General features: G+C 40.6%; 4 non-coding genes across 4 annotated transcripts; all 4 read left to right on the forward strand.

The window, feature by feature from the left end:
• Positions 1-9,280: 9,280 nt before the first annotated feature.
• Positions 9,281-9,353, forward strand: trnav-aac (transfer RNA valine (anticodon AAC)). The gene has a single exon. It is a non-coding gene; the product is annotated as a tRNA-Val (tRNA).
• A 2,204-nt stretch (positions 9,354-11,557) lies between these two features.
• On the forward strand, positions 11,558-11,630 carry trnav-aac (transfer RNA valine (anticodon AAC)). The gene has a single exon. It is a non-coding gene; the product is annotated as a tRNA-Val (tRNA).
• Positions 11,631-13,834: 2,204 nt separating this feature from the next.
• On the forward strand, positions 13,835-13,907 carry trnav-aac (transfer RNA valine (anticodon AAC)). The gene has a single exon. It is a non-coding gene; the product is annotated as a tRNA-Val (tRNA).
• A 2,204-nt stretch (positions 13,908-16,111) lies between these two features.
• On the forward strand, positions 16,112-16,184 carry trnav-aac (transfer RNA valine (anticodon AAC)). Its single transcript has one exon. It is a non-coding gene; the product is annotated as a tRNA-Val (tRNA).
• The last annotated feature ends 1,958 nt before the right edge of the window (positions 16,185-18,142 follow it).

Below are 18,142 nucleotides of genomic sequence, written 5' to 3' on the forward strand. Positions count from 1 at the left end.
ACATTAAATATCCAAGCACATGTAGGAGACTCAGTACTGCTGCCCTGTTCCTGCACTGACCGACACAGCAGACTTGAGAGTTTCACCTGCTATCAATTTGAAAAGTCCAGATACACAGGGATCTCCAGTGAGAGTGAACAGTACAGAAACAGAGTTCAGCTGGGTACTGCTCACTCTCCAGGAAATCTCTCTCTACTCATGTCACACCTGACTGAAGAGGATGAGGGACACTACAGGTGTTATATTAATCGGACTGAATACACAGACATGCAACTCACTGTTAGAGGTAAAACAATTTAGATCTGTATTTTTACTGACTTAACAAAACTCATTTTACCCTAACCTGTATGTTGCTTTTTTTAAATATACATGACAAATGTCTTTGCCATCTCCTTGTAGGTCAACACTATTAACATTCTAAAGATCACCATAGAGTTGTACTTCTTAATCACATGATTGTTATGATTACATGACAGTTTATTTGAGCTATGTGTCTATAATGATCTACTTTGGTTCCTGTGTGATCCACTGACTGCACGTCCACAGCTGGACAGATGAATCTACAGGGTCATGTGAGAGAGTCTGTTCTATTGCCCTGCTCCAGGACTGGACTACACACCAAACCACACACTCTTAAATGGACCTTCAGAGACAAAGAAATCTACCCCACTGACCAGACTCAGCATTACACAGGCAGAGTTCAGTGGCTCAGTTATTCTCAGGAAATATCTCTCTACGCAAATCACAGCTGACTGAGGAGGATCAAGAAGTGTATGTATGTGTTATCAGCAGTAAGCCCTTCAGGAGCATACTACTTGACATCACAGGTATAAGACTTTGGCAGTTTTTACTTAGTTTGCATGCTGTTTTAAGAAATTTCTCTCTCTCTCTCTCTCTCTCTCTCTCTCTCTCTCTTTCTACTTTTCCTACAAACTCTACTCCAGTGACCAAAGTCCAGACTAGATCAGTACCTTTAACCACAGCATCATATCAAAGATCTATAGGGACACACAGCACAGAGACCCCAAATAAAGGTAAGAGGTCATAGTTCCGATGTGTTTAGTTAAGATGTAAAGACATTACAGGTAATTTAACTATCTTCAGTTTTAATTTAGTTCACAAGCAGTTTTGAGCTGTCCTGAGATTGTAATCAGATCTCTCTCTCTCTTCACCTACAGGTATAACAACTGTCACGAACTGCTCCTCTTTCCACTTGTCTTCTGTGTTTCACAATAAACATCTATTACCTTTGAGGGAGTCTGAACGTCCTGCTCCTTGCCCTGCGGCACTCGGGCCGTTGCAGAACGACTGACTGCCACAGGATGCCTACTCTCTCGACGGCAAACTGACTTCCTAGAGGGAAGTGCTTAGGCACGTACCAAGCTGCTGTCGGGATCCCTGGATCTTGGGGAGAGTACTGCAACCGGCGTTTGCGGCCACTCTGAAGAAGGAGTGGAACGCCCCTTGGAATTTCTTGGGGGGGCCTGGGCTACCGAGCCAGGATCAAGGAGAGCAGAGGGGCTCCACAGGGACCGCGGTGACGGCGGTATGGTGGAGTCGGCTCGGTCCCTGGCAAGTGAAGAAAAAGCCCAAGTTCTTCCTCTTCCCATGGACATGCCAGGAATACTGGATGGGTCTGCCCAAATCCCAGCGGATGGACTGCCTCTGGGGCGCTCCTAGGGTGGCTGGCAAAAGAAGGACCATTAAAGGGAGTAGCACATTTGGAGCCTGGACAGACGTGCACCTCTGCGTGTCCAGTGGGGCCAAGGACACGCCACCAGAGCCTGCACTGCCAGCGCGTGCTGCATTACAGCGCCTTATGTGTGTGTCTATAGGTGCATCTGTTTGTGAATATCTGTGCCTTTTGTTTGTTTATAGGCGCATCCTCATTATATGGAGCTTAGTGGACTGCCCTGAGAGAGGCATGGACTCTGCCTTTCTCCCTCCTTCTGAGAGCTCTCCCTTGTTGGCAGTTCCTAGCCTGCCTTGTGTTGGGTGGCCACCAGGCTTTGCCGTTTCACATAGTTCGGCCCCTCTCGTGCAGTAGGAATTTACTGTAATTGTTTTGTTTGTAGCCACACCCCTGGTGTCAGCACACACCTGCAGATGGTTTAGTGTATATTATCTGTGTGTATTTAAAGCGATGTTGGTGTGCGCTGTGTTGTCGTTAAACCTAAACATGCGTGTATCGTTGCTTGTTAGTGTTAATGTTTGTGTTTCATGATGTTTTATGTACTACATTTACAACGTTTGTGTGACTGCCCTTGTGTTCTGTGTTTCACAATAAACGTCTATTACTGTCAAGGGAGTCTGAACGACCTGCTCCTTGCTCTGCGCCACTCAGGCCGTCACAACAACCTTTGTTTTAAAAGCTTTGTTTTAAAAGCTTTGTTTTAAACAATATGTCAATATTATATTTCCTTTTTCTTACTCATCATATCTTGTATGTAGGATGTTCTAACTGAACTGAGGGACATTTCCTGAAGGAATACTTCACACAGTGAGAATGCTGTGCAGGTTTGTTGCAAAATCCTGTAGGAAATGTATTTTGAGTTTATGTGTACAGTATCCAATCTGTAAAGACTTAGTGAGCATTACAGCATGAACCAAACTAAACCAAACCAAAGACTGTCCTGTAGTAAGAAATGCAGAATTCTCATCACAGGTCAGAAATCTTCTCTCTTTCCAGAGGTTCCAATTAAAACTACAAAATCTACTCCAGTGATCACTGGCCAGACGAGACCAGCGACTACATCCACTCAAAAGCCTACCGGCAGACACAGTGAGCACAGCACAGGGGCCCCTGCTGAAGGTAAGAATACTGTTATGTTTTCTTATTAACAAAATAAACCACATGGGCTAAAACACCAAACAAAGACACACACAAACACACACACACACACACACACACACACACACACACACACACACACACACACACACAGTGCATGGTACCATCAGAAACAGGATGCAGTCCTCTCTCTCTCTCACTCTTTCTCTTCTCTCGCTCATGCAAACACACAAAGACACAACTGAGTTGTACGTCTATCTTGTATTACTATCCTCTCCATTGATGTGTGTATTATTATTGTAATTAAATAATGTCTTTACCTACACAGATTCAAAACAGACATAAATATATAAACATGTAAAAAAAACAATTATTGGTTTGTTTACACACAGAAGTGTCCACTCATTCATTCCTGACTTACATCACCATTCCTGTTCTGCTGCTACTGTAAGAACCAGAGGAATCATTTACTATTTTTAACATTACTGACATTTTGTCGAATTGGTTAAAGAGAAAAGGGTTGTATGGCATCTATCCCACCTCAGTGTAAATCTCATTTTTTACATATTTTACAAATTTTACAAATTGTTCTCTTGTATTGTCTTTATTGCTTTGATAAGCTTAATTGCAATTTTTCAGGTAACTAAATAAGTAATTATAAATAAAGACTCATGAAAATGCATTGAGTACTCTTGTGTTTTATTACCAATACTTTTTAAGAACATAGTGATTTTACATCATCAACCTTTAAAAAGAAGTTTAATAATACATTAAGGACAGACGGTAGCTTGTAAGGCCGATAGAAGAGAGAGGTGCCATTTGTGGTCTGGGTGTTTGTCGTGGCTTTAGTTGTCATGGTTTCACACAGTGAGCAACAAAGGTCTAAGGCCTGCTGTTGGAAACATGCACTAAAGTTAGGTGAAGGCTACATGGTGTTTTCAATGGCAAATCCACACTCACTCTATAATGTGTATAAGAACAGGCATGATGTATGTCTGAGTTGATACTGATGGATGAGAGAATGGCTTATGTTAACAGTAGTGGTTCACTGAGAGAGATGTTATCACTGGTGGGATGAGTTTGGTCAGTTCTGATATAAGGGGTCTTGGCAGGATCTAAAGGACACATTTACAATGTTAGGAAAAGTTCTTCTGTTTCTCATGTCACCTCTGTCATGTCACTCCCGTCACATTATGCATGTGGCTCTTGTAAAAGGTTTCACAGATGCAGCACCTGAGAAGCGATGCTGTACAGGAGAAGAAACAGAAAGAGTTCTCAGGGCTCAGAGAACAACAAGGCACTGGCTGTGGGTTTGCACATGTCAAAACAGCTGCTGATAAATGTTAAATATAGAGGAGCTCTGACCAAGCTGATGTGAACTCGTCTCCTCTGTAATGGGGCGACACTGTGGGTGTTTCCAGTGAAGCTGTGCACAGAGTGTTCTGTAGTCAGTGGTAGTGGGTCTCAGTGAAGAGCTGTCAGTGTTTCTTACTGAGAATGCTTGTGAGATTTAATTTTCTCTCCACTTTGTTTCATTCACAAAAGGTGACTTTGCAAAAAATGTTTTTGGTCACACACACACACACACACACACACACACACACACACACACACACACACACACACACACACACACACACACACACACATGTTAATATATAATTAATGAGGTTCTGACTGGGTCATCACCTCTTGTTTAATCTAATTTAATGAGCAATGAGAGACTGGTGGAGAGCAAACCAACACACATGAAAGCTGTGGTTGAAAATCAGGGTCATCCCACTAAATATTGATTTTGGAATTATTATTATTATTATTATTATTATTATTATTATTAGTGTTGTTTAAAAATTAATGTAAACTTGTTTTCTTTGCATTTTTGAGGTCTGTAAACATTGCATCGATTTTGTTATTTTGACCAGATGTTATGTTCTGCAAATGACAATATTTGTATTTAGAAATTTGGGAAAAATGTGTGAACCCCTAGCAAATCATGTTTATGGATTACCAGCGAAAGCCTGTGTGTGCTTTCTAGTCTCTGTCAGTCTAAGCAGAGAAAACACAGTGAGAGTAGGAAACAGGTTTGTGCAGGAAACAGCTCCATCCTGTGGCCACACCATGCATGTGCATTTCACAGGGACAGCAGCTGGGTTAGGGTGGGTGTATGCGCTGTGAAGTGAAGTTATAACAGAGTAACAGCAAGTCTTCTAGGACCCATGTGGCACTGGGTTTAGTTTTGTGAGACTAAAAAAAAACTGCTCATGAGAGCATTAAAGAACGTAAGAGCTCTGGCCAACCTTATTTGTTCTCAGTTCCTCTCTGCTGGGTGGACATTAGGGTCTGATGTTTTATTAAGTTTCAAGTTTCAAGTTTGGTTTATTTGTCACATACATAGTCATACACAATATAACTCGCAGTGAAATGGTTGAGAGTGCTCTGTCCAAACAGGAAAGAAAACAGGGGTGCATAGAGAAATATAGATATTCTATATATGTGAAATATATATATATGCAAAGAGAAATATATATATTCTATGTATGTACAAAATATATTAACAATGTATGTACAATATATGTATATTATGATTATATACACAATGTACAAGGTATATGGTTGTGTATATATGTACACAATGTACAGAATGTACAGACTCATTTTGTGGAATAACATAACATATGTACAGTTGTGTTACAAGGTAATTGAATATATATATATATATATATATATATATATATATATATATATATATATATATATATATATATATATATATATATGTGTACAGTTATACAGTTATGTTACATGGTGGTGGTGGTCCCCACAGTTTATCAGTTTCCCTGATTCAGGGCCCGAATGGCCTGTGGGAAGAAGCTCCTCTTCAGTCTCTCTATCTTGGTCTTCAGGGAAAGAAAGCGCCTCTCTGACCTCAACAGAGAGAAGAGTCTATTGTTGGGATGGGTGGGGTCCTTCACAATCCTCCTGGCCTTGGTCTGGCACCGCTTGTAGTAGATGGTCTGCAGGACAGGAAGTTCCGTGTGAGTGATGCGCTCTGCTGAACGCACTACCCTTTGGAGTGCTTGTCTGTTCTGCTTGGTGCTATTCCCAAACCAGACTGTGATGTTCCCCGTGAGGATGCTCTCAATAGTGCAGGTGTAGAAGTTCCGCAGTACCTTGGAGGGCAGTCTGAAGTCTCTTAGGCGTCTGAGGTGGTAAAGACGCTGACGAGCCTTCTTTCCCAGGGAGTTGGTATGGCGGGACCAGGACAGGTCCTGCGAGATGTGAACACCAAGGTACCTGAAACTATCTACTCTCTCCACCGTGGTTCCACTTATCCTCACAGGTTGGTAGTGCCGCTCCTGCTTCTTGCTGCAATCCACGATCAGCTCCTTTGTCTTACTGATGTTTAGGAGGAGATTATTTTCCTGGCACCAGTTTTCCAGGTGTTTAATCTCCTCCAGGTAGGCCCTCTCGTCGTTGTCCGAGATCAGACCCATGACAACGGTGTCGTCAGCAAACTTGCCAATGATGGTGGAGCTGGAAGTGGCTGTGCAGTCGTGGGTGTACAGTGAGTAGAGCAGGGGGCTTAGGACACAACCCTGAGGAGCTCCAGTGCTGAGGGTCAGGGTGGATGAGGTGCAGTTGCCCACCCGTACTGATTGTGGCCTGTCTGTTAGGAAGTTGGAGATCCAGTTGCACAGGGATGTATGCACTCCTAGATCCCCCAACTTAGTAGTGAGTAGGGAGGGGATGACAGTGTTAAATGCTGAACTGTAGTCGACAAACAGCATTTTAACATAATTTCCCCTCCCTTCGTCCAGGTGAGTCAGTGTAGTGTGGAGCAGATGTGCAATTGCATCGTCAGTAGAGCGGTTGTGGCGGTATGCAAACTGCAGTGGGTCCATGGAGGCTGGCAGTGAAGATGTGATGAAGTCTCTGACTAGCTTTTCAAAGCACTTCATCACGACTGATGTGATGGCAACAGGGCGGTAGTCATTGAGGTCAGAGGGTCGAGGTTTCTTCGGGACGGGGACGATGGTGGATCACTTGAAGCTGGACGGGACAAAAAATGATGGACTGAAGTACTGCTGAGAGAGTTCTGGCGTTAGTGTGTGTCCACAATGGTAGTGAAGTTCTGGGTGTAGAGTTGTCAGTGTCTGCTGGGAGGTCAGTGGTGTTTCCATAGTGACAATGTTTCTCAGTTTGTGTATTCTCTTCATTGTACTTCATCTAATTGAAGGTGAGTGTGAAATTCTCTTTTAATGCTGAGTGACATGAAACTGTACATTTATGTTTTTTTATCTACAAATGTTATTAAAGTGAGCTGAACCATTCTAGATTTATTTGGGCAAATTAGAACCATAACTTGGCTAGTCTTAACCTGCCTCCTTATCTGTCTTTGCAACCTCCAGCTGTAAGGCCCACACCCTCAGTAACTGTCTCATGTTCCTGCCTCCTGATTTCCAGCTCGATTTCCTTTAGCTTCAGAGCCAGCATCTGGTCACCACCAGGAAACCGGATGACGTGAGGCTCTATGTGTGAGCCGACTACAGTGTCATCTCTGGTTTCCACCATTGACATGCCCTGTGTCAGGTTCACCACAACACCAACAGGACCACCTCGTTCTGGCAAAATTCCCTCTTGTCCTGAGCAGGCCTCCAAGACTTCCATGATTTCCCATTTTGTGGCTGAACAGGTCACCACGACATCAAAGAAATCTGCTATTAGTAACAGGTCTGCCTTTCTACACAGATCAAACTGCTCCAGAGTAGGACAAAGAGTAAAACCATACTAATCAAAACTCACAATCCTAACACAAGTGCTCCCAACACACTATGGCAAAACCCAAACTACACACAAACACACAACCACCCCACCCACAAGAGAACACCACCAACCAGCACAGAAAAAACCCACCAAAACACACAAGGGGCAAAGAAAAAAAGGAACAAAGGATACAATAACGCCCCGATTATGTTACGACCCTGTCTAGGCTGGGAGGCCATAACACAGGGTTGAGTATTACAACAGCAGAAATGAGTAATGGGAAGTTACAAGCTTTAAGTGTTTAAAGAAAAGAAAATGGTGCAATCACATCAGGAGTGACCAAGGCCAACACAACAAAGTCACACTAGAAACAAAACAACAACTGACTAAGCTAACAAAAAGAAATTTACAATGACTGCACTGTGTGAAACAAAGATAAAACCACACCCAAACAAAATGGCAGCCACTCCCTACCACCAGTGTGTAACTATATACGGGACAATATATATATAAGACACAAGAACATATACTAACAATCAATCAAACAAGGGGCAAATCCAGTCATACACATAAAGTCTAGCAAACACAAGCTCAAAATGTAGCAACAAGTCAGGAGCAGGAGGAGGAGCAGGAGGAGCAGGAGGAGGAGCAGGAGGAGGAGGAGGAAACTCTTCTCCAATGAGCTTTAATCCAAGCATTTTGTCTCTTCCTCTTCCTTTTATATTGTCCTCTGCTCAGCGGAAAACCTGGTGTGGATTGGAATAGAGGCAGAGGCAAAACCTGGAACACAGAATGCAGACATACAGGCGGACATAACATCACTGTCTCCATTTGCAATCCGAGAAAGTCAATATATGCAGCAGACTTGCCGTCAGGTGATGCAAGGACTGGGCTTTAGGAGCTGTGTTTAAGGCTGATTTCAATTGTCACAGGGATGATGTAAAACTCATTGTAGCATGATGGGTGTGCTAATCCATGTATTTCAAACAAAATTAAACAAAACAGAAACTCCACGAGTGCGTCTGTATTTTATCTCCTAACAGAGATAAGTTATGCTACTTAGCTATTTCTTAAAAGTAAATTCCTTCTAGTCTCCTGACAATTAAAATCCATGCAAAGCAATGTTTATGATGCAGTATCTGTGCACTAGGGACTGCTTTCCATGCCAATGAAACAGCTTCCAGTGATCAGGTAAAGTTCTTCATATTATTCCTAGAGAGTAACATTCTGTCTCTCAAAGGCAATGAAACAAGTAAACATTGGTTGCTGGGATTGAATTTTGCTTCCTAATGGGGTGAAGACAATTCAAGCCAGTTTCTTAAACATTACTACAGGAAGCATAAACTTTGGTGAGTGTGTTCTCATTTTGTTTCCTAACAGAGGTTTTGCTAATTAGCTGAATTTCAAAAGTTAATTTCATCAATTCTATGGCAAAGAAAAAATCCTTGCAAGGCAATGTCAAGCATACAGAATTTGCGCAATAGGTTATGCTCTATATGCCAATGAGAACACTACAGAGATCAAGTAACACTCTTTATATTATGCCTAGTTAGCAACAGTCTGTTCCTCAAATGGTAAGAAACAAGAGAACTTTGGTGGGGTTGTGAGAATTTTCATCCTAATGATTGAGAAGTCAGACTCCTTAGCCAGATTTAAAGCTATGATTTTCAAGTGCCAAAAATGAGCAAAAGCTGGAGAGTGAGCCCAAAGAGTCTTTTAACAGTGGTTTCTGTAGTGTAGTGGTCATCACATTCGCCTAACACGCGAAAGGTCCTCAGTTCGAAACTGGGCAGAAACATCCTTCTTGATAGCACACTAGTGGTGCAATTGTTGTTTGTAAACAGTGTATGAAGTGGGTGTCTCTTTTTGCAGTTTGCCCTTTAGGTCCTGAGACTGAGACACCAAGCTCCTTGTCTAATCGCAGCATCATTTTGTCATAAATCCTGTTAACTACCAGACCTTTTGGGGGGATAATTATGGATTGATATATATGTTGAACTCTCTTGATTTTTCTAGAGTAGTGGACAATGCATTTGCTTTCCAGGTCACAGGTCCCAGCTTATATACTGTGCAGAAGCATTTCTCATCCATTTTTGCTGTTTGAAATAGTTGGAACAAAGGGAAGCATGGGCAGGCGAGGCTAAAGAACTGCACAGGGAAATCAACTTAAACTCACCATCATGGAACTGCAGCTGAGCTGCTTTTTAACTGTATTCAAAACGTTAAAAGAAGGCAATACTGTTCATGACTTCAAAGTACAATTGAGAGGAGTGAGGTTCTGAGGACAACTATTGGGACTGCAAAGAAAGAGATCTTTGGGTTTTATGGCCTTAAGCAGTGAAGATCTCACATGGCCCTGCTGCATAAGTTTAGAAAGCCAGAACAGAACCTACCATTTTCCAGGACCACCAGTTTGGACTGAAGTGTTGCTCGGACAAGAGGGTTCCCTGTCAGCTAAACAATATTTTTTCTGCAAGTTTGAATCAGATATTTCTGAAAAATTACAATTGTGAACCATTTGAATTTTAGGTACATCTGCTCATTATTAGCATTTTAGGCCATCCAACATACCAACTAAATTTGCGTAAAATGGCAGCTATTTGTGAACTTGCAAATATGAAAGGTTTTGGCATAAATGATATTCATTCTTTTACTCAATAACTTGCACTCATTATCAGTTTTGGGGATGAGTTGGTGAAAAGATTATTCTGAAAGTGAAGTGATACCATACTGCATCAAGGAGTCTTTGCATGATTTCTGTAGTGAAGTGGTCATCACGTTTGCATTATATGTAAAAGGTCCTTGAATTAAAGCTGAGCAGAAACAGTAGTTGGTTCTTTGGTTTCTGTCTCTTGTATTTGAAGTAGACATCAGGGAATCGAACGGCCTTCTTGCAGCAGAGTGAAAAGATTTTTTGAACTCCCTAGTTACTCCGATTGAGTTCTCCAATTCCTGTACTCCAAACTCTGGAACTATAACTCATGTGAAATCCCCAACGTCTTCTTCTGCAACTTGGTTCCACATTGTGCAAAATTAAAATTTCAAGATCAGAAGATTACTATCATCTTAGTATGGACATAAAGAGTAGTTTCTTTGTTGGGTCTCTATTTGCAAACTGAGAAAGTCAATATATGCAGCACACTTGTGCTCCGGTGATGCAAGGACTGTGCTTTAGGAGCTGTGCGTAAGGCTGATTTCAATTGTCACAGGCATGATGTAAAACTCATTGTAGCATGATGGGTGTGCTAATCCATGTATTTCAAACAAAAGTAAACAAAACAGAAACACCACGAGTGCATCTGTATTTGATCTCCTAACAGAGATAAGTTATGCTACTTAGCTAATTCTTAAAAGTAAATTCCTTCTAGTCTCCTGACAATTAAAATCCATGCAAAGCAATGTTTATGATGCAGTATCTGTGCACTAGGGACTGCTTTCCATGCCAATGAAACAGCTTCCAGTGATCAGGTAAAGTTCTTCATATTATTCCTAGAGAGTAACATTCTGTCTCTCAAAGGCAATGAAACAAGTAAACATTGGTTGCTGGGATTGAATTTTGCTTCCTAATGGGGTGAAGACAATTCAAGCCAGTTTCTTAAACATTACTACAGGAAGCATAAACTTTGGTGAGTGTGTTCTCATTTTGTTTCCTAACAGAGGTTTTGCTAATTAGCTGAATTTCAAAAGTTAATTTCATCAATTCTATGGCAAAGAAAAAATCCTTGCAAGGCAATGTCAAGCATACAGAATTTGCGCAATAGGTTATGCTCTATATGCCAATGAGAACACTACAGAGATCAAGTAACACTCTTTATATTATGCCTAGTTAGCAACAGTCTGTTCCTCAAATGGTAAGAAACAAGAGAACTTTGGTGGGGTTGTGAGAATTTTCATCCTAATGATTGAGAAGTCAGACTCCTTAGCCAGATTTAAAGCTATGATTTTCAAGTGCCAAAAATGAGCAAAAGCTGGAGAGTGAGCCCAAAGAGTCTTTTAACAGTGGTTTCTGTAGTGTAGTGGTCATCACATTCGCCTAACACGCGAAAGGTCCTCAGTTCGAAACTGGGCAGAAACATCCTTCTTGATAGCACACTAGTGGTGCAATTGTTGTTTGTAAACAGTGTATGAAGTGGGTGTCTCTTTTTGCAGTTTGCCCTTTAGGTCCTGAGACTGAGACACCAAGCTCCTTGTCTAATCGCAGCATCATTTTGTCATAAATCCTGTTAACTACCAGACCTTTTGGGGGGATAATTATGGATTGATATATATGTTGAACTCTCTTGATTTTTCTAGAGTAGTGGACAATGCATTTGCTTTCCAGGTCACAGGTCCCAGCTTATATACTGTGCAGAAGCATTTCTCATCCATTTTTGCTGTTTGAAATAGTTGGAACAAAGGGAAGCATGGGCAGGCGAGGCTAAAGAACTGCACAGGGAAATCAACTTAAACTCACCATCATGGAACTGCAGCTGAGCTGCTTTTTAACTGTATTCAAAACGTTAAAAGAAGGCAATACTGTTCATGACTTCAAAGTACAATTGAGAGGAGTGAGGTTCTGAGGACAACTATTGGGACTGCAAAGAAAGAGATCTTTGGGTTTTATGGCCTTAAGCAGTGAAGATCTCACATGGCCCTGCTGCATAAGTTTAGAAAGCCAGAACAGAACCTACCATTTTCCAGGACCACCAGTTTGGACTGAAGTGTTGCTCGGACAAGAGGGTTCCCTGTCAGCTAAACAATATTTTTTCTGCAAGTTTGAATCAGATATTTCTGAAAAATTACAATTGTGAACCATTTGAATTTTAGGTACATCTGCTCATTATTAGCATTTTAGGCCATCCAACATACCAACTAAATTTGCGTAAAATGGCAGCTATTTGTGAACTTGCAAATATGAAAGGTTTTGGCATAAATGATATTCATTCTTTTACTCAATAACTTGCACTCATTATCAGTTTTGGGGATGAGTTGGTGAAAAGATTATTCTGAAAGTGAAGTGATACCATACTGCATCAAGGAGTCTTTGCATGATTTCTGTAGTGAAGTGGTCATCACGTTTGCATTATATGTAAAAGGTCCTTGAATTAAAGCTGAGCAGAAACAGTAGTTGGTTCTTTGGTTTCTGTCTCTTGTATTTGAAGTAGACATCAGGGAATCGAACGGCCTTCTTGCAGCAGAGTGAAAAGATTTTTTGAACTCCCTAGTTACTCCGATTGAGTTCTCCAATTCCTGTACTCCAAACTCTGGAACTATAACTCATGTGAAATCCCCAACGTCTTCTTCTGCAACTTGGTTCCACATTGTGCAAAATTAAAATTTCAAGATCAGAAGATTACTATCATCTTAGTATGGACATAAAGAGTAGTTTCTTTGTTGGGTCTCTATTTGCAAACTGAGAAAGTCAATATATGCAGCACACTTGTGCTCCGGTGATGCAAGGACTGTGCTTTAGGAGCTGTGCGTAAGGCTGATTTCAATTGTCACAGGCATGATGTAAAACTCATTGTAGCATGATGGGTGTGCTAATCCATGTATTTCAAACAAAAGTAAACAAAACAGAAACACCACGAGTGCATCTGTATTTGATCTCCTAACAGAGATAAGTTATGCTACTTAGCTAATTCTTAAAAGTAAATTCCTTCTAGTCTCCTGACAATTAAAATCCATGCAAAGCAATGTTTATGATGCAGTATCTGTGCACTAGGGACTGCTTTCCATGCCAATGAAACAGCTTCCAGTGATCAGGTAAAGTTCTTCATATTATTCCTAGAGAGTAACATTCTGTCTCTCAAAGGCAATGAAACAAGTAAACATTGGTTGCTGGGATTGAATTTTGCTTCCTAATGGGGTGAAGACAATTCAAGCCAGTTTCTTAAACATTACTACAGGAAGCATAAACTTTGGTGAGTGTGTTCTCATTTTGTTTCCTAACAGAGGTTTTGCTAATTAGCTGAATTTCAAAAGTTAATTTCATCAATTCTATGGCAAAGAAAAAATCCTTGCAAGGCAATGTCAAGCATACAGAATTTGCGCAATAGGTTATGCTCTATATGCCAATGAGAACACTACAGAGATCAAGTAACACTCTTTATATTATGCCTAGTTAGCAACAGTCTGTTCCTCAAATGGTAAGAAACAAGAGAACTTTGGTGGGGTTGTGAGAATTTTCATCCTAATGATTGAGAAGTCAGACTCCTTAGCCAGATTTAAAGCTATGATTTTCAAGTGCCAAAAATGAGCAAAAGCTGGAGAGTGAGCCCAAAGAGTCTTTTAACAGTGGTTTCTGTAGTGTAGTGGTCATCACATTCGCCTAACACGCGAAAGGTCCTCAGTTCGAAACTGGGCAGAAACATCCTTCTTGATAGCACACTAGTGGTGCAATTGTTGTTTGTAAACAGTGTATGAAGTGGGTGTCTCTTTTTGCAGTTTGCCCTTTAGGTCCTGAGACTGAGACACCAAGCTCCTTGTCTAATCGCAGCATCATTTTGTCATAAATCCTGTTAACTACCAGACCTTTTGGGGGGATAATTATGGATTGATATATATGTTGAACTCTCTTGATTTTTCTAGAGTAGTGGACAATGCATTTGCTTTCCAGGTCACAGGTCCCAGCTTATATACTGTGCAGAAGCATTTCTCATCCATTTTTGCTGTTTGAAATAGTTGGAACAAAGGGAAGCATGGGCAGGCGAGGCTAAAGAACTGCACAGGGAAATCAACTTAAACTCACCATCATGGAACTGCAGCTGAGCTGCTTTTTAACTGTATTCAAAACGTTAAAAGAAGGCAATACTGTTCATGACTTCAAAGTACAATTGAGAGGAGTGAGGTTCTGAGGACAACTATTGGGACTGCAAAGAAAGAGATCTTTGGGTTTTATGGCCTTAAGCAGTGAAGATCTCACATGGCCCTGCTGCATAAGTTTAGAAAGCCAGAACAGAACCTACCATTTTCCAGGACCACCAGTTTGGACTGAAGTGTTGCTCGGACAAGAGGGTTCCCTGTCAGCTAAACAATATTTTTTCTGCAAGTTTGAATCAGATATTTCTGAAAAATTACAATTGTGAACCATTTGAATTTTAGGTACATCTGCTCATTATTAGCATTTTAGGCCATCCAACATACCAACTAAATTTGCGTAAAATGGCAGCTATTTGTGAACTTGCAAATATGAAAGGTTTTGGCATAAATGATATTCATTCTTTTACTCAATAACTTGCACTCATTATCAGTTTTGGGGATGAGTTGGTGAAAAGATTATTCTGAAAGTGAAGTGATACCATACTGCATCAAGGAGTCTTTGCATGATTTCTGTAGTGAAGTGGTCATCACGTTTGCATTATATGTAAAAGGTCCTTGAATTAAAGCTGAGCAGAAACAGTAGTTGGTTCTTTGGTTTCTGTCTCTTGTATTTGAAGTAGACATCAGGGAATCGAACGGCCTTCTTGCAGCAGAGTGAAAAGATTTTTTGAACTCCCTAGTTACTCCGATTGAGTTCTCCAATTCCTGTACTCCAAACTCTGGAACTATAACTCATGTGAAATCCCCAACGTCTTCTTCTGCAACTTGGTTCCACATTGTGCAAAATTAAAATTTCAAGATCAGAAGATTACTATCATCTTAGTATGGACATAAAGAGTAGTTTCTTTGTTGGGTCTCTATTTGCAAACTGAGAAAGTCAATATATGCAGCACACTTGTGCTCCGGTGATGCAAGGACTGTGCTTTAGGAGCTGTGCGTAAGGCTGATTTCAATTGTCACAGGCATGATGTAAAACTCATTGTAGCATGATGGGTGTGCTAATCCATGTATTTCAAACAAAAGTAAACAAAACAGAAACACCACGAGTGCATCTGTATTTGATCTCCTAACAGAGATAAGTTATGCTACTTAGCTAATTCTTAAAAGTAAATTCCTTCTAGTCTCCTGACAATTAAAATCCATGCAAAGCAATGTTTATGATGCAGTATCTGTGCACTAGGGACTGCTTTCCATGCCAATGAAACAGCTTCCAGTGATCAGGTAAAGTTCTTCATATTATTCCTAGAGAGTAACATTCTGTCTCTCAAAGGCAATGAAACAAGTAAACATTGGTTGCTGGGATTGAATTTTGCTTCCTAATGGGGTGAAGACAATTCAAGCCAGTTTCTTAAACATTACTACAGGAAGCATAAACTTTGGTGAGTGTGTTCTCATTTTGTTTCCTAACAGAGGTTTTGCTAATTAGCTGAATTTCAAAAGTTAATTTCATCAATTCTATGGCAAAGAAAAAATCCTTGCAAGGCAATGTCAAGCATACAGAATTTGCGCAATAGGTTATGCTCTATATGCCAATGAGAACACTACAGAGATCAAGTAACACTCTTTATATTATGCCTAGTTAGCAACAGTCTGTTCCTCAAATGGTAAGAAACAAGAGAACTTTGGTGGGGTTGTGAGAATTTTCATCCTAATGATTGAGAAGTCAGACTCCTTAGCCAGATTTAAAGCTATGATTTTCAAGTGCCAAAAATGAGCAAAAGCTGGAGAGTGAGCCCAAAGAGTCTTTTAACAGTGGTTTCTGTAGTGTAGTGGTCATCACATTCGCCTAACACGCGAAAGGTCCTCAGTTCGAAACTGGGCAGAAGCATCCTTCTTGATAGCACACTAGTGGTGCAATTGTTGTTTGTAAACAGTGTATGAAGTGGGTGTCTCTTTTTGCAGTTTGCCCTTTAGGTCCTGAGACTGAGACACCAAGCTCCTTGTCTAATCGCAGCATCATTTTGTCATAAATCCTGTTAACTACCAGACCTTTTGGGGGGATAATTATGGATTGATATATATGTTGAACTCTCTTGATTTTTCTAGAGTAGTGGACAATGCATTTGCTTTCCAGGTCACAGGTCCCAGCTTATATACTGTGCAGAAGCATTTCTCATCCATTTTTGCTGTTTGAAATAGTTGGAACAAAGGGAAGCATGGGCAGGCGAGGCTAAAGAACTGCACAGGGAAATCAACTTAAACTCACCATCATGGAACTGCAGCTGAGCTGCTTTTTAACTGTATTCAAAACGTTAAAAGAAGGCAATACTGTTCATGACTTCAAAGTACAATTGAGAGGAGTGAGGTTCTGAGGACAACTATTGGGACTGCAAAGAAAGAGATCTTTGGGTTTTATGGCCTTAAGCAGTGAAGATCTCACATGGCCCTGCTGCATAAGTTTAGAAAGCCAGAACAGAACCTACCATTTTCCAGGACCACCAGTTTGGACTGAAGTGTTGCTCGGACAAGAGGGTTCCCTGTCAGCTAAACAATATTTTTTCTGCAAGTTTGAATCAGATATTTCTGAAAAATTACAATTGTGAACCATTTGAATTTTAGGTACATCTGCTCATTATTAGCATTTTAGGCCATCCAACATACCAACTAAATTTGCGTAAAATGGCAGCTATTTGTGAACTTGCAAATATGAAAGGTTTTGGCATAAATGATATTCATTCTTTTACTCAATAACTTGCACTCATTATCAGTTTTGGGGATGAGTTGGTGAAAAGATTATTCTGAAAGTGAAGTGATACCATACTGCATCAAGGAGTCTTTGCATGATTTCTGTAGTGAAGTGGTCATCACGTTTGCATTATATGTAAAAGGTCCTTGAATTAAAGCTGAGCAGAAACAGTAGTTGGTTCTTTGGTTTCTGTCTCTTGTATTTGAAGTAGACATCAGGGAATCGAACGGCCTTCTTGCAGCAGAGTGAAAAGATTTTTTGAACTCCCTAGTTACTCCGATTGAGTTCTCCAATTCCTGTACTCCAAACTCTGGAACTATAACTCATGTGAAATCCCCAACGTCTTCTTCTGCAACTTGGTTCCACATTGTGCAAAATTAAAATTTCAAGATCAGAAGATTACTATCATCTTAGTATGGACATAAAGAGTAGTTTCTTTGTTGGGTCTCTATTTGCAAACTGAGAAAGTCAATATATGCAGCACACTTGTGCTCCGGTGATGCAAGGACTGTGCTTTAGGAGCTGTGCGTAAGGCTGATTTCAATTGTCACAGGCATGATGTAAAACTCATTGTAGCATGATGGGTGTGCTAATCCATGTATTTCAAACAAAAGTAAACAAAACAGAAACACCACGAGTGCATCTGTATTTGATCTCCTAACAGAGATAAGTTATGCTACTTAGCTAATTCTTAAAAGTAAATTCCTTCTAGTCTCCTGACAATTAAAATCCATGCAAAGCAATGTTTATGATGCAGTATCTGTGCACTAGGGACTGCTTTCCATGCCAATGAAACAGCTTCCAGTGATCAGGTAAAGTTCTTCATATTATTCCTAGAGAGTAACATTCTGTCTCTCAAAGGCAATGAAACAAGTAAACATTGGTTGCTGGGATTGAATTTTGCTTCCTAATGGGGTGAAGACAATTCAAGCCAGTTTCTTAAACATTACTACAGGAAGCATAAACTTTGGTGAGTGTGTTCTCATTTTGTTTCCTAACAGAGGTTTTGCTAATTAGCTGAATTTCAAAAGTTAATTTCATCAATTCTATGGCAAAGAAAAAATCCTTGCAAGGCAATGTCAAGCATACAGAATTTGCGC

Source organism: Electrophorus electricus, chromosome 2 (assembly GCF_041902795.1).
Source record: "Electrophorus electricus isolate QZ-2024a chromosome 2, ASM4190279v1, whole genome shotgun sequence".
NCBI classification, from domain to species: Eukaryota; Metazoa; Chordata; class Actinopteri; order Gymnotiformes; family Gymnotidae; genus Electrophorus; species Electrophorus electricus.